This window comes from Schistocerca gregaria, chromosome 1, assembly GCF_023897955.1.
Source record: "Schistocerca gregaria isolate iqSchGreg1 chromosome 1, iqSchGreg1.2, whole genome shotgun sequence".
In the NCBI taxonomy this organism is placed as follows: domain Eukaryota; kingdom Metazoa; phylum Arthropoda; class Insecta; order Orthoptera; family Acrididae; genus Schistocerca; species Schistocerca gregaria.
The window spans coordinates 1,118,974,689-1,118,990,959 of NC_064920.1; positions in this window are offsets into that span (position 1 = coordinate 1,118,974,689).

Here is a 16,271-nt window from a genome sequence, read left to right on the forward strand (position 1 = left end):
GTAATTGTGTTTAATTAAATTGTAGCTCACGACAGAAAACCAGTAACAACTGATTTTAACAGCTGCTGCGGAAGATGCCATGCCAACAAATGTATTGTAAAGTGAATCTTTGCGTCTTTGTAAATTTCCACATACTGTTTGATGTCAGACTGAGACCAGAAAAATGTAATTCTTGGGTACAATTTTGCATATTTCTGAATGAAATTCTATTCTATTTTACTTTCATGTTTAATCCTAACTTGAAAAATCTAGTAATGACCTTATAATGTAGGACAATTCAGCTGTTACGAAACAGCTTTTAGTATCAAGTACACAGGATATGTGCTGCATCGGATAACAACAATAAGTCACTGAAAATGCATTGCTCTCTAAGTTGAGTTAAGCTTGCCAAAATACGTGAGATGTAATAATATGAAATGAATTACTGCTTTTCGGTTTTGTGATGTGAAAAGTGGTTATGTCACTATCATTGCACTTTATGTGGATGCACATAAAAACGAAGGGGTTCATATGGACTCTCAAATGTGTTTTACATTCGAAATACCTGTCTGTTCGACATGAGAAAGATATTTTAGCAAATGACCATGATAAGTGTATTTTAAACGAAAGTAGTTTTACCAATGCTACAAAAATACCATTTTCTCGTAAAACATCCTGAAAACCCTGGAGTTACATACGTGCACCGCCGCATGTGCACAACAGCTTTAAAATGTGGTTTCAAAAGTAATTTTGCCACACAAGTAATGTTCCATACGACTTTAAAGTATCCCAACACGCATATATATTTCATTTTATTTATGTTTCCAATTATTTACTAATTCAGTCTGTGTATGAGAGAAGGGAAAGACGGTTTATGATATTGTGTAGTCCATCTGTTACTACGTATTCAGGAGTGGCACGAAATTTATAATTGTTATTGCTAGCTTTGCTAGAAATTATGAACATGTACGCTAGTCTAAAGTGCTTTAGGGTAGATGACTTACCTCCTACTATGCCACAACTATGTAAATAACTTACAGGTCCGTCACATAAATGAATATATGTAGTTTATTATATAGAAGGTCATATTTTTATCGAATACCTCATAAATAATACTACGTTTCTCAGATAGAAAATGTCAACTTCTCCGGATAGTCGCGCTCTTTATCAAGCCGCTTCTAAGATTCGGGACTTCGTCCCGGCTCCAATACGTATCCGCCCTGCGGATTAACAACAAGAGCGGTGAGCCGATACAGCCTAGATTTCGTTTGTCGTCGATTCCCAGTATCCAACGAGGTAAATATTGGGCTGGCACCCACGTCCCGTGTCACTTAAACGATCTGCACATTTTCAGTGGGATAACACATGGCACCTAGACATGGTATACACTAATTCTGTACCAGCGAAAGTGGTGGAGACGGGAATACCATTGAGCCACCCTACATATGTAACATTGGGAAGTCCATTCGCTAACTCGCCAACTCTGTGACGATTCGGGTTAGAGGTCACAAGGAAGAAGAACTACACAACAACTGTTTACTGTGTGGTGTGCGATCTCTGACGATAGCATACAAAGTATACGACCTGTAAATTTGTTTATTCTCGTCAACAGCCTTAGCTTTCATATATACAGTGTGCACAAGTAGTAGACGGATGAGAGTTGTATGAAAGATGACCACGACCTAACATTTATGTCATTTTTATTATATAAATCATTCCAGTATATTGAAAAGTCGATCTAACCTTCGGTGAAATTCAAAGCAAGGGCGCTAACATTAAGAGCACAATGGGAATTAAAAGGTTAAACGCAGATGAAAGAGCGTATAGCTGGAATGAGCGCTATTAGCGCCTCTATGAGGGGAAGCACTTAACTGATGATAGAAGAAGTAACAGGACTTGGTAACGAAGACATAGGGGATCCATATTAGAGTCAAAATTTAGAAGAGGTTTTGAAGATAAAAAATGAAATAAGGTAGAAGTGATAGATAACGTGCTTTCGAAATTTCTTAAAGCACTGGGAGGAGTGGCAACAAAACGGTTATTCACATTGTCGTCTAGATCGTATGAGTCTGGCAACATAGCATCAGACATTAGCTGAAACCTTATCCACACAATTCCCAAGGTTGCAAGGGTCGACAAGTGTTAGGATTATCGAACAGTCAGCTTTTTTGTTTTAAGAAAAAGAAGTGAACCAGAGGGGGAGTTCTGACGTTGTAGTTAATAATGGAAGCCAGACTGAAGAAAAATCAAGACAACTTCGTATGATTTGTCGACCTGGGAAAAGAGTTCGACAATGTAAAATGGTGCAATATATTCGAAATTCTGAGAGAAGTGGGAGTAAGCTACAGCGAAAGAAGTGTAATACGCAGATTAAAAAGGGTACAAGACACGGGTGCAGTCTTTCGCCGCTACCGTTCAATCTATGTATCAAAAAGAATTAAGGGAAACAAAAGAAAAGTTCAAGAATGTTACTAAAATAGAGAGGGAAACGGTATGAGTGATAGTATTTACTGATGATATTCCTATCTTTAGTGACGTTGAAGAAGAATTACAGGATCTGTTGAATACAATAAACAGTCTGTTGAGTACAGAATAAAGATTGAGAGTAAATCGAAGATAGGAGCAAGTAATGAGAATTACTTCAGAGAAATCAGAGAGAAAATTAATATAATTATTGACAACGAAGTAGATGAAAGTAAGCAATACCTTGGCAGCAAAATGTCCCATGACGGATGGAGCATGAATGAAATAAAAATAGGACAGGCACTGGCGAAAAGGGCATTCCAGAAGTCTACTGAAATCTAACAAAGGCCTTAATTTGAGAGACGAAATTTCTGAGAATATACTGTACGTTTGGAGCACATCATTGTACGGCAGTGAGACTTGGATGGATGGGAAATCCGGAACGGAAGAGAACAAAAGCATTTGAGATGTGTTGCTACAGAAGAATTCGAAAATTTGTTAGGCTGGTAAGGTAAGGAATGAGAAAGGTCTCTGTCGAATAGACTAGAACATAATACGTGGAAAAGATTGACAAGAAGAAGGGACAGGATGATAGGACATCCGTTAAGACATCAGTGAATAACTGCTATGGTACCAGAGGGAGCTATAGAGGGTAAATACTGTAGAGGAAAATAGAGATTGATATAAATCCAGCAAATAATTTAGGATGTAGGTTGCAAGTGCTACACTGAGACGAAGAGTTTGGCACAGAACAGGAATTCATCACAGGTTGCATCAAACCTGTCAGAATACTGATGACCCATAAAGATATCCATTTCTCTATTATTGTAGACGTAATGTTTCAGTGAAATATTGAAAATATGAACCTGATGATGCCATATACGCGTGCCTTATATTTTAAAAGTTTTTGGACGTGTGCCGAACCACAGTGTGAGTAATATGTTATGTTTTTGAAATTCATTTTATTATATAACTCCTACACCATTTACATGGTGTTATGCCACAAACCAGTTGAAATTATTTTTCTGCAGAGATGTCGTCCGTAGTTTTGTAAATAAATAGTTTCATAGTTTATGGTCCTGTGATCTGCACATAAGATCCTTCAAAAACATTTAATTTAAGATGTGAGAAAAAAAATTAAGTCGTAGAATATAATTTCTTATGTAGTGTTTGTATTTTGTATTATTGTTGCTATGACTTCTTCCTCATGAACGAGGCAGTTCTCACTTTGAACATTCAGTCCACTGAAGTTTATGGTTACACGCAGAACCAAGTAAGCTAAAACGTCAGATCTGTCTTTCTTGCGTAACTTGCAGTGGCACTCGTGTGGTAGCAAACGAAGTTTGGTTGTCGCGGTGTGTACGCTATCTTCGGGATCGCCAACAAAGGGCTGCCGTGGAATGGCGCCATTACGGACACCGCGGCAGCGGCCGCTTTCATCGGCCACTCAGGCGCTGGACGTCATTACCTGTCGCCACTGATCCGCCGGTATCGCGTTGGCGGGCTAACTGCGGCGGCCCACCACGCCATTAACGCGGCTCTGTGTCACTCACATGACGTCACAGGTGGCGGGAGCCGCGCCTCCCGGAAAGCCGACATCAATTTAGCCGCGCTACACCGACACGTGAAAGGTATAGGTTCCACATTTTAGATTAAACTTGAATGTACAGTCGATAAAGAGCGTCATAAATAATGAACTTTCTTGTGCAACATGACGTAGAACATAAGAGAAAAATTAGGACATAGACCTTCTTTGGTGAGAAGCTCACCATAAAAAATATTATTGGATTACATACAAAAGTGCACATGTAGCTTTGGATTGCTTTAGATGGTGGAAAACTTAGCTCGAGATCACGTGACCACCCACCGTGGCCGCAAGTCATAACACGGAAAAGGTATGTACAAGGGGCGTTCGGTAAGCAATGCACAAAATTTCTTTTTCCTGAATGCAAGTTGGTCTTATTCAGAATTCCATTACCCCATATTATTGCTTACTCATTTTGCTAGACAATATTATTCACCACTATTTTGGATACAAAACTCTTGAGTTGTGCATGGCTAGTGTTCCCGTCATCATGTGTTTTACATCCTGATTTTTTTTAACGTACTTCCACCTCATAACGTTAATTTCAATTACTACTATTACTGAGTTGCTGCGTTGCCTGACAGAGACCGGCGCTAGCATGTCCCATCTCGTAGACACTTTGCTCGACTGCTTTTACTTCCCGGTGTTGTCTATCGTGAGTTCGGCTCGTGCTTTCGGGTCTGCCAGTCAATTGGAACGTATCTGGGGCGCAGTCCGGACCTGCCAGCCGGGGTGTTGCAATGCGGCGCTGGTGCAGTCGGGTTGGAGCGGCAGTGAGGTCTGCGTCGACATGGCCCGCCCGACCATTGCCTCCACACATAACTTGAGCCGGGTCACGGTCTTGGCGTACAGTTTTGACAGCTTGATAGACATACATACTTGGTTTGGGATAATCACGTCCTACCGGATGACGCGTTTTGGCTCGCCGATCGTTCATGAGTCGGCTACGTGTGTGTGTGCAGTTTGCGTTTTGTCCACTGACGACTGTTTTAGATGTTGTCGGCATTCTCAGGGACCAGGGAAGTAATCTCCACCCGGTACAGTGGACTGGGTCCGCTGGCACTCCCTGCGCAGTGTCGGAGCGTGTGTGGAGCTGTCCGATCGCTACGAGCTTCGTGGTTCACCAACCCAGGACGTCAAAGTTGGGTACTGGTTTCAACTACCCAAGCCTCGTCCATTCACGTTGTGTGGTTCGCTTCGGTGGTTCGCTTGTCGGAAGGTTTTCGTGTGAGCCACACCGATTGTTTGCATTGCTGAAATTTAGTCGGCATGTAGTGGAATTAACTATATTGGTTCACTACAATTCAAGTGCATCAGCGGAATTTTCTGCCTTGTGGCCTATAGTGTTCGGGTTACCTGCCCTGGCCACTAACGTAATTTCAGGCAGTGTCCTTTCCTCACCTGTTATAGCTGTCCAAACGGCGTGTAGTTTAGACAGCTCAATACATATACATATTTCGTTGTCGATAATCACGCCCGTAGCATTCGGTGTTTGAATTCTCATGTACTGATTTGTGCCAAGCAAGTCGTTGGTCGGTCGGTCCCTCCGTGGCTGTCCCGTGGTTGGGTTCCGACGGATCAAGTGTAGTTGGCCACACAGCCTGTCTCACGTAAGTGGACGAAGGCAGACCGACGACCCTGGAGGCTTGTGAGTGCCGTTTTCTTCATTTTCCTTCTCACCGGTGTTTAATTGTGTGTTTATAATCTGTCATAGCCAATGATTTAAAAATTCTTTTTTTTACTGGAATTTATGTATTTTTGAATGTTGAAAAATCTATTGTGGGCTTTAAGCCGCTTAAAACCTTACCCTTTAAATTACCCTTTAAGCAAAAACATTGCGGCCTTCTGCCTTAAAAGATTAGGTAATATATTTTAAAATTTTCGAATTTAGTTGTGGCCCTTAGCTGCTTGTATTGCACCTTGTTTATGTTTGTTCCATCTACTTTTGCCTTGAGGATTTCCAGCCTGGCTGTGGTACCATTTATATTTTTATTACTTTATTTGCTATTTTAACTTAATTTTAATTTTTGTTGACTTTAAAGATTTCTTGTTTGGAGGCCCTCAGCCGTGAAATAATTGCCTTTTTTTAAACTCGTAAAGGTTGGGCTATCTGCCACTTTGGTTGTAAATGTGTTATTAAATTAACGACACCTTATTTGGCCATTCCCACAGCCGTAACCACCTGTTCTACCCAGCGGGTTTAGTGGGCGTTTCAACACTATTTTTTAACATAATATCCGTTCAGTGCGAAGTTCTTACGCCACTTAAGTGGAGCGGCCTGTGTGTCCGCCGTCGGATACAACGCCTCGCTGCATCAGTAACCTCCCCATCATGCGCATATGCTTCCAGCGGAGTGCATCCGTCATTGGGCAGAATAGATGTATGTCGGAAGGAGTGAGGTCTGTGCTGTGGGGTGGATAAGTAAGAAGAGTCCAGCGAATTTTTTTAAGCGTCTCCCGTATGCGCAGACTTCTGTGGGACCTTGCATGCTCATAAAGAAGGAAAATTTCGTCTGCATTTTTGTGGCAGCGACAATGCTGAAATCGTGTCTTCAGTATGCTGATATATGCACAATACACTTCAGAGGTAGTCTTGCACCATAAGGGAAGACATCAAACAGAATAATCACTTCAGAGACCCAGAAGAACGTCGCCATGATTATACCGGCTGAGGGAGTGGCTTTGAACTTTTTCTTCGAAGGGGAGGTGGTATGGGATCTCCCCATGGTTTTCCGTCTTGTTTCCAGTTTGAAGTGATGAACCCATGCTTCATCGCTTGTGACGATGTTCGATAAATGTTTGTCAAGCTCAGCCTCGTAACACGCAGGCAATTCCGCACAGACGATCCTTCGTTGCTCTTTATGTTCTTCCTTTAGGCGGCGAGGAACCGAGCACGCACAAGTCTTTGAGTGCTCCAACTGGCGCACGAGTGTGTCAGCTCCATCAACAGACACACCCGGTTGAGCAGCGAGATGTTTGATTCTGACTCGTTGATCACCTCGAATGAGAGTGTCCGCACATTCCAACATCGCAAGAGTCATTGCTGTGGGCCGCTGGCTGGCATGCAGAAGACCGGACAGATTTGCACAACCGTGTTGCAAAGATGACAGACTCCTCGCGCAACGATTCACCGTGCATTTGTTCATTGCCAGGTCTCCGTAGACATTGTGTAAGCGCCTGAGAATATCTTCAATGCTAAATTTTTTCGCCAAAATATGCTCAATGTGAGTTTTCTGCTTGGAATGTACCTTCGTTACAGACACCATTTCGAAAGCTACGTATAGTGCTGCCACCTACTGAATCTTCATGTGACTACAGGGCTGAATCGGGAATAGTTCACTTCGTTCCGCAACAAATTCGTCATTTGTTCATCCGAAATTAGCAGAGAGAAATATGTGTGGCGTTATCTATTGAAACATCTCCAACAGGGTGTTTCAGTATATGCGTTTGCGTCTGTAAGTTACGAAGTAATAGGCGGCGGAAATATTTATTGCAGTAGGTCACCGAAAGAAACGTTACACTGTCTGCGGAGCTACGAACATAGTTCAATGTGTTATTATCCAAAGAGTTACAGTAAAAGATACAATTTTTAAATGGAACAACAGTTGTTTGTATCATGCACTGGAATCAGTAACACCAGCTGTGTATACATCAATTTAAACTACATTCCTATCACTTTCAGTTTGGGAGCTACAACCCTTCTAAGTTTCAGGGGCAAATACCACACCCTGAACATAATACATGGCTGTGTGGTGGGAGATGCATGTTCTGGCAGTGGGACGTTGATTCAGATGAGATGTTCAAATGTGTATCCTTGTTCCGGAATGCACAATGCAATGCGCCTTCTAAAGGATCTGCGGATGAGATGTAACATCGCCGGTGTCACGTTGCAGCATGCGTCCTCGATGCGCCGTTTTAGATCGTCTGCGGATGTGGGTGCAGTGACATAAACACGATCCCACAAAAATAAATCTAGTGGTGCTAAATCGGGCGACCTTCTGGGCCATGAACGAGGACCATGGCGCCCGAACCTCCTTCCTGCAAACCTGTTGTTTAGTTCTTCCACAACAGCACGCACAGAATGGCTTGGGTGACCATCTTGCTGTATCCTCATACGGACTCTCGTGTGTAGACGCACATGTTCAAGGAGACCACCCAAACTGTCGACTATAAACGTGATATATAACTCACATGTCAGTGTACCTGGGAAGCAGTGTGGACCGATGATTTCATTCCCCAGGATTCCGCACCATACATTAATAGACCAGATGATACACACCCAGGATTCCGCACCATACATTAATAGACCAGATGATACACACCTAGGGTTGTCTGCAGACCAGTAGTGCTCGTTACGGCGATTCACTGCACCAAATTTTCTGAACGTGGACTTATCATAAAACATAACAACTTGTAAATACTCCAGCGTGAAATTACGCATGGCCTATTCACAGAATATGTTCTCGCACGGAAATCGTTCCCATGCAGCTCCTGGGTCAGTTACAGGCGGTACGGGTGAAACCTGTAGCCGTGTACTATACGCCACACAGATGAGAGACTGACACCAGCGACTGCAGCAACGGCTCGTGAGCTGACATGAGGATCGTGGTGTACTGCAGCTAAAACAAACACCTCCGTCTCCTCACTTCTTGCAGTTCTTCGTCTATTACTGCGGCGTATTACCAAGCTCCCTGTTTCCCGAAGTCGTTGTTCGGTACGTAAGAACGTATTGGCTGCCGGAGCTCTTCGCCTAGGATATCTCACGGCGTTCGCCGTGGCTGCTTCAGTGGAATATTGTCGGCACTCGCCGAGCATGAGCAACATGTCAACGTACTCGTTGTTCGTGTATGCCATCTTCATCCGATGTCAGTAACTGTGGTATAATGAGCCCCGTTTGTTTGTGTGGCTCGAACTGTCGGGTATACGGCCGTGTGCGGCGACAGTCGGCAGTCTAACAGCGCATCGAGGAAGCTTCTCGCTCGGTGACACCGGTGACGTTGCAACTCGGCCGCACCACATTTAGAAGGTGCATTTCGTTATGCTCAGTGTGTGTGGTATCTGCCCCTGAAACTTTGTTGAAGGGTTGTAGCTCCCAAACTAAAAGTAATAGTAAGGTAATTTAAATTGATGTACACCCAGTTGGTGTTATTGATTCCAGTGCACGAGAGAAACAACTATTGTTCCATAAAAAAATTGTATCTTTTTGCTGTAACTCTTTGGATAATAACACAATAAACTATGTTCTTAGCTCCGCAGATAGTGTAACGCAATAAATATTTCCGGCGCCTATTACTTCGTAACTTACAGAGACAAACACATTTAGTGAAACACCCTGTATACGCCACTGTGTTAAATGGGCGCTTGATTGGATCTGTGATCATATCGTTTATGGGGGTATGTTGCTGTATGAAAACGAACCTTCCGACATGCCTATAAGGAATGGTGGACCACCGGAAGTAATATAGGTGGCGTAAGAATCGTGCCCGTATGAAGATCCTAACAGACAAAGAACGGAGACGAATCTCACGACTTGTCTATTGCTTTGAGACAGGACAGGAATATCTACGGTCAGCAAACGCAGGCCCATATTAACTAGTCGGTAAACCGACATTTTTGTGGGAGCTGCATGCGGACATGAAGTCAGTTCTCTTACCAGTATCCACTACTCACAGAGTTACGTAAGTCTGCACTTGCTGAACGGGCAAGATAACAAAGAAACCTGAAATTAACTTACTGCAAGTGAGTAGTGTGATCGCAAAAGTCTTAATTTTGCTTCTTTTCTAACTGGCGAAACATGTTAAGTGCCGAGGAAGTCCAACGACTATCCACGGCTTGAAGGTGTAGTTTAGCAGCGAGGTGGATTTTTTTTATTTTCTCGGGTGTTTTGAAATGTCATGGCGTTGGTCAATCATTATGGTTCCTGTCAACATGAACCAGGGGCATTATTTCAACATTCCTTGGTGATCAAGTGTTGCCCTTTCGTTGGTTGGTTGATTTATTTGGAGGAGAGGACCAAAGAGCGTGGTCATTGTTCCTATCAGTTTGGGGGAAGGAGAGGAAAGGGAGCTGGCCGTACCCTTTCAAAGGAACTACCTCGGCGTTTCCCTGAGCAGAGTTAGGGGAATCAGGGAAAACCTAAACTAGGATGGCCAGTTGCGGGTTTGAACCGTCGTTCTCCCGAATGCGATTCCTGTGTGCTAACCACCGCGCCACTTCGTTCGGTGTTCCCTTTCTTCTACAACTTACTGATGAGTATGCTGTGGGGATACCCATCTTCCAAGATGACAACACTTCTTCCTTGAACCTTATAATCTCTAGACTTTAAGGGGAGTCGGTCACTTTCCATTCTTTCTAGGTGTTCGCTTCATTTTTCTCCTAGAGGCCAGAATTTATCATTCACACGATTTTTAAAATTTTTACTCTAGTATCTTCATTCCTTCACTTGGCTTCTATTGTGTAACCTTTAACTTGTTTCAGGAATTTCATTTATTGTGACTGAATACAGCTTTCTTGCATTTTACTAATTATCGAGGTATCGCTTCCATATAGCAATTATTCTGTAAAATTTAATTTATCCTAGTTTTGTATCTAAGGTTTCCGTTACTGTCACACATACCTGGCGAAATTAACTAAGCTTAATTTTATCTTTGCTGTAGCTATATGTCACCTCACATCCTAGGTAACTGTTCTAAAATCTTTTCATTTATCAGAATTTTGGTTCAGATGTGTTCTTTTCCCATGAAAGCCATCGCTGATATCGCCATGTCAAATTTCGCACTTCTTTGTTTCAGCATTCAAATTCCTTTCTGAAGACCCTGTTTAACTGCTACGATCACTGCATCGTCGTGTACAGTAAGTTATTTAAAAGAGTGTTCCTGTCTAGGTATATAACTTAATTAAGTTCTGTTTCCATCTATGGATTATTTCAGGTACATAAATTTTAAACAAAGCTGGGGAGATGTTGCAGTCTTTAGGTACTCCTTTGTTAGTTGTTATCTCAGTAGCCATTTTTCCGTTGAGATCTAGACTGATAGCCGTGTTCTGAAATAGACTTTTTATCGCAATGATTAGATGATTCCGATATCAGGCATTCTTCATTATTTTCCAAAGTTTGTGTCAGTTGACATTGTCGAAAGAATTTTTTTTTTAAAATCACGATGAAGTCAATGTGTGTTCCTTCATTATATTCTATACGATATTTTATTATTTGTCGTAACATGAAAACTGCATCCATCGTAGAATGTGCTTTCCTAAAAGCCATGTGGTCCTTTTCACGTCCATTATGGTTTTAAGTCTTGTGTTTAAAATCGTAGCCCTTATCTTGCAATCTAACTCTAGGAAATTCATTCCTCTGTAGTTACTGCACAGGTTTTTCTCCTTTATTAAACCTTTATACCACTCTAGCAACCTTCCAGCTTGTGGCACAATTTGACTAGAAGAAGGGATCGGTTGGTAGGACATGTTTTGAGCCATCGAGGGATCACCAATTTAGTATTGGAGGGCAGCGTGCAGGGTAAAAATCCAAGAGAGAGACCAAGAGATGAATACACTAAGGAGATTCAGAAGGATGTAGGCTGCAGTAGATACTGGGAGATGAAGAAGCTTCCACAGGATAGAGTAGCATGGAGAGTTGCATCAAACCAGTCTCAGGACTGAAGACCACAACAACAACAACAACAGTAACCTTCCAGTCTCTGGGAACAGTCTTGCTCTTACAGCATTCGCTTAAGATATGTAGCAGTCTTAAATGTACCATCATCCTTCCACACTTTAGGAGTTCAGCATAATATCATTTTTTTCTGTTTCTTTCTGGTCTTAAGTGATTTAAGGCACATTTTAATTCGTCACGCTTTATTTCGTCTAATCCCTTCTCATGTGTTGTTTCAACTTCAGTTCCTTGTACTGTTTCATCTTACCATAATCCTTTGCAATAATTTACCAACTATTCTTCTTCAGCATTGTTTATTTATACCTTCTCCTTTTATGTTTTCTTTAAAGATTTTAAAACCTAGGATGTCTATGCTGTCTCCTGTGTACATTACTCTCGATATTACAAATAAATCTAGCCTAACGAGGTTGGTGTGACTTTCTTACTAGACATTAGCAATATTTCTTCTCTACTTACTGCGTTTTTCCAGCTGTGGTTTTTCTTATGTATTTTTGCATCCATCCTGTTTTTCTTTATTAACTTTTCTTATACCCTCTTTCCAAATTTTTAACCTCCATCTTTTCCTTATTTTTTTCTTTTTGGAAGAGCTTCTTGTGATACTTTGTATATGACATTCTTTAGATTCTACCATTCTTCTTCTCTATTATATTTAGTTTCCAACTTTGCTAGCTCTTTATTGAGTATGCTTTGCTTAAGATGTTAGATACTGTCCTCATCAAGCAAACATACTTTATAAACGCTTTCAGCCGGTTGGTTACTTATTTGTTTTGTTATTTTTTTTCCATTTCATAAAAAGATCTATTTTGGAGATTAGTATACAACGATCTGATGCTATATCTTGTACTCTACAAAAATTGAGCTGCTAACTTATACTGTACTAAAATGTGACAAGCCATTGATCTAAGACCTCTACTGACCGAAGTGTAGTTGCATATAAATATTTATTACTTTTATGGTGTTGTAAGTGGCAAAATCTCTGAGTGTTTTAAATTTACATCACAAAACATTTCTCCAGAAGGCCCTGTAATATTCGTTACTGGGATATTTCCTATTCTGAACCTGAAATCACCCGTCACAATAATATGATTAGTAGCACTGTATTTATTCACAGGATTCTGTAGTCCTTCACAGTGGGTTCTAGACTCGTCCTTGTTTCCTTCTTCTAGTACATATACACCTATAATGAAGACGTTGCCTTTTCCCAGTTTCAGCTTGACTGTCAGTATTCTTTTGCTTATGTATGTACAATCTTTGATCTCTCTTTCAAATGCCTTAAGGAGGAGTAGTGCCAAAACTTCGCTTGCTCTTTCGATTTATTCGAATTCACATAGAACATAATGTAATCGCCTATTTATTTTTTACCTCTCATTTTCATTTTCGTTTCTGTGATTGCTACTGCATCAATATGCATACCTTTTAGTATATGTGCTAGTTCTATTTCCTTTTGGGGAATTTCTCTGATTGCTTATTTAATTAAACTGAAAAGTTGTAGCAATGCATGGATCAGGGATTGGTGAGGTACTGGGCTGCAGAAAGCAAAGTCCCTACATAAAAAATACTTACCAGAATTGTTCACACATGAAATTTGGGAGCAATTTAAAAGACAGGCTTCAATTATACCTTAAAGACAGGTAAAAAAAAATTCACTCAAGGGTCCATTTCACTTATCATAGTCAAAGAAACTGAGACAAAGAATCTTTAGTCAACTTATTAGGTATGCAATAGCAGTCTTCAAGGTAATTCAACACATATTGTAAGGGAAACAATTTTCAATTGAAAAACCGAGTTAGCAAGATTATTAGATTGAATAAAACCTCAATGACCAGTAAAAAGCAACAGAACTATAGCCTTCTCCATAGTAAGACCACTGATTCAATACACCGAGAAGGGTTGTCTTTTACAGGTGAGTTTGCTATAAATTACAATGTGTGTGTGTGTGTGTGTGTGTGTGTGTGTGTGTGTGTGTGTGTATGTGTATGTGTGTGTGTGTGTGTGTGTGCGTGTGTCTGTGTGTCTTTACGTAAAGAAATACACCCAACCAAAAGACATGTAACATGAGCACTGAGCCGAAAGTAATTACGCTGATCAATACTTGGCGGAATAAAATCATGATACACAAATATGTACTACCAATAACCGTACACAAGAAAAGTTCAGATAACACCACAGAAAATACTTGACGCATGGCGTTAAAAACAATGAGGTTACGAAGAAGTAACTAGGTAGGAGCAGGGACACCATTTCAGCACTGAGGCGTCATTAGTAAGGGCGTACTGGCCAAGACAAAGCTAACGCAGGCGTATTCGGAGCTAAACTTCCTTCACTGCCTCTTCGAGTGCCACCTACAGGGAAGCCACGAAATCCGTCATCAGAGACGAAGTGGCAAAATCTTTGACTAAATTCAAGACTTTGAGCGTACAGGCGGTGGGGTGAGATTACAGAGGCAGTTTCCCGCAGCAGAGCATGTGGCTGACACTTGCAACGGGGCCTTGGCGAGAGGCTAGCGTTACGCGGCCCTGGAAAAACCCGATCGGACGCTTGGCAGGGTCGCATATGGCCGTGTTTGCGCTCTTGGAGAACTTGATATGCCAGAGAAAAGTTGATGAAATAAAACTAAGAGTGCCACAGAGGTGCGAGTTGGCACTCATGGACAGAAAACTACACTCCTGGAAATTGAAATGAGAACACCGTGAATTCATTGTCCCAGGAAGGGGAAACTTTATTGACACATTCCTGGAGTCAGATACATCACATGATCACACTGACAGAACCACAGGCACATAGACACAGGCAACAGAGCATGCACAATGTCGGCACTAGTACAGTGTATATCCACCTTTCGCAGCAATGTAGGCTGCTATTCTCCCATGGAGACGATCGTAGAGATGCTGGATGTAGTCCTGTGGAACGGCTTGCCATGCCATTTCCACCTGGCGCCTCAGTTGGACCAGCGTTCGTGCTGGACGTGCAGACCGCGTGAGACGACGCTTCATTCAGTCCCAAACACAATCAATGGGGGACAGATCCGGAGATCTTTCTGGCCAGGGTAGTTGACTTACACCTTCTAGAGCACGTTGGGTGGCACGGGATACATGCGGACGTGCATTGTCCTGTTGGAACAGCAAGTTCCCTTGCCGGTCTAGGAATGGTAGAACGATGGGTTCGATGACGGTTTGGATGTACTGTGCACTATTCAGTGTCCCCTCGACGATCACCAGTTGTGTACGGCCAGTGTAGGAGATCGCTCCCCACACCATGATGCCGGGTGTTGGCCCTGTGTGCCTCGGTGGTATGCAGTCGTGACTGTGGCGCTCATTTGCACGGCGCCAAACACGCATACGACCATCATTGGCACCAAGGGAGAAGCGACTCTCATCGCTGAAGACGACACGTCTCCATTCGTCCCTCCATTCATCGCCTGTCGCGACACCACTGGAGGCGGGCTGCACGATGTTGGGGCGTGAGCGGAAGACGGCCTAACGGTGTGCGGGACCGTAGCCCAGCTTCATGGAGACGGTTGCGAATGGTCCTCGCCGATACCCCAGGAGCAACAGTGTCCCTAATTTGCTGGGAAGTGGCGGTGCGGTCCCCTATGGCACTGCGTAGGATCCTGCGGTCTTGGCGTGCATCAGTGCGCCGCTGCGGTCCAGTACCAGGTCGACGGGCACGTGCACCCTCCGCCGACCACTGGCGACTACATCGATGTACTGAGGAGACCTCACGCCCCACGTGTTGAGCAATTCGGCGGTACGTCCACCCGTCCTCCCGCATGCCCACTATACGCTTTGGCTCAAAGTCCGTCAACTGCACTTACGGTTCACGTCCACGCTGTCGCGGCATGCTACCAGTGTTAAAGACTGCGATGGAGCTCCGTATGCCACGACAAACTGGCTGACACTGACGGCGGCGGTGCACAAATGCTGCGCAGCTAGCGCCATTCGACGGCCAACACCGCGGTTCCTGGTGTGTCCGCTGTGCCGTGCGTGTGATCATTGCTTGTACAGCCCTCTCGCACTTTCCGGAGCAAGTATGGTGGGTCTGACACACCGGTGTCAATGTGTTCTTTTTTCCATTTCCAGGAGTGTATATTAAGCTAGATTAGGCCGACCCAATTGGCCGTGCATTCTAACGCACGGCAATCCGGGCGGAAAGGAGCGCCTGGTCCCCGGCACGAATCCGCCAGGTGGATTTGTGTCGAGGTCCGGAGAACCGGCCAGTCTGTGGATGGTTTTTAGGCGGTTTTCCATCTGTGTTTCGCCTCAGTTACACTATCTCGGCGATAGGTGCGCGAACAAGTTCTCCACGTACGCGTACACCATAATTTCTCTACCACGCAAACATAGCTGCTACATTCGTCTGGTGTGAGTCGCTCCCTGGGGGTCCACCGGGGGCCGAACCGCACAATAACCCTGGGTTCAGGTTGGGGCGACGGAGGGTTGAAGTGGACTGCGGTAGTCGTCGTGGGGTTGTGGACCACTGCGGCTGCGGCGGGGACGGAGCCTCTCCGTCGCTTCTAGGTCCCCGGTTAACATACAATACAATACAATACAAGAGAAATTATCTAGACGCGACACAA